The following is a 1,682-nucleotide window of genomic DNA, read 5'->3' on the forward strand; positions in this document are numbered from 1 at the left end:
TAAGAGAAGTTTTACATGACACAGGAGCCTTCATATGGAAATGAATACCCCAAGAATTATTAAACCTGAGTGATCTCATGCTAAGTTTAATGAAAGGTAGAAAATCATGGAAAAACATGTGATGGGTAGTAAACTGGGGGAAACTGAGCAAGGCTTGTCCGTTTGGATTCCTCCTGGAGTCCTGTCTCACGAGCTAGGGATGCTCCTTTGCTCTGTGTAAAGGGAGGGCACCTCCCAGATGGGGTCTTAGGACCTGCTTGAGCGCAGGGAAGGAGAGGTCAGAGAGTCCTTCCTGCCCCTGCCTTTTCTGAAACACCTTCAGCTTAAAATATTCCACACTCCAAGGTGCTGTATTTGGGGGTAGTGTGTTGTGAACTTCATCAAATGCAGTTCCTTAAGTTATCTGAGCCTGATCTGTAAAATGGGCGGCTTGCAATAGCCCTGTGATTCCCATGATTATTTATACATCCGAATCACGCAGAGAGCTTTCAAAAAAAATACAGATTCCTGAACCTAAACCAGAGAAGTCTGGTTGGGTGGCTTCTGGTTGGGCCCTGGGGCATCAGTGTACTCTGTAACTTCCTCCAGACATTCTGATCTGTGATGCCCTACCTGGCTAGAAAACTCAGTAGTCCCACAGCTAGCTGCTTCCTTTGGGTACGCTGGTTGGATTCTGATGGGAGACACTGCTGACGTGGCAGCTGCACAACATCGTTAAGAGAAAGCACAACTCAATCATCTGTGTGTCAAATGAGGCTAATTACACCAGCAAAACCCTCTCTGTCAGCATATGAGTAAAATGCACAGCGGAAGCAGCTGGGAGAGACGTACTTGCTTCCTGGACTCATCAGCAGGATGGAAGTCGGCTGAAAGAGCGCCCCTTACAGCGTTCTTCAGTCTGCTTTTGAGCATCACAACTGTTTGGTCACCAGAAAAGAATTTAAACCTGAAACTTACAAGCAACAATTCAGATCATTTTCTTGGGAGAGCTGTATATTAACATGCAAATGGTGGTGTTCTATTTTCCTCATACACAGTCCCATCTAAAAGCCTCTTGCCTTCTATAAAAGCAAGACTTTTTTCAAGCCTTTTGTTGATTGACATGAATATAATGGTTTCTCACATGGAAGTGGTTTATAAAATGTGTTGCATTTTATAATTGCCTTTGTTTTTCTTTAAATGTTTCTGTGGTTATCTATGAAAGATGAGACTAGTAATATTTAACACTTACTGAGGGCTTGCTCTGCGCCATGCACAATCCTACTTGATTTGTGTATCTATATATAACCTCATGTCATTTTCTCAATAATTGCATATGGTAACTATTATTCTCGGATCCCATTTATACTATGAGGTAATTGGGCTAAGTTGTCCAATAGCACATAGTCACTAAAGAGTTCAGCTGGAACATGAATCCAGCAGACTGATGCCAGGTCTTTCTCTTTCATATTTAGATTAGTATGCCCCAAAGTATGCATTTTGGAAAGTTAATTGCACAGGATATTAATAAATTACTTTTTTGTGGGGATGGGGAGGCATGAATTAAATGAGGTTGGGGAATATCAGGTTAAATAAATTGGTTTCTTTTGTGTGAGCTCTCAGAGTGTTGAAGAACTCAGGTGCTATACAGTTCTCTAAAAGGCAAAAGCAGAACTTCACATTTCCCAAACCACCTTGAACAC

Source organism: Ursus americanus, chromosome 14 (assembly GCF_024610735.1).
Source record: "Ursus americanus isolate L20-20 chromosome 14, mUrsAme1.1.p, whole genome shotgun sequence".
Taxonomy (NCBI): Eukaryota; Metazoa; Chordata; class Mammalia; order Carnivora; family Ursidae; genus Ursus; species Ursus americanus.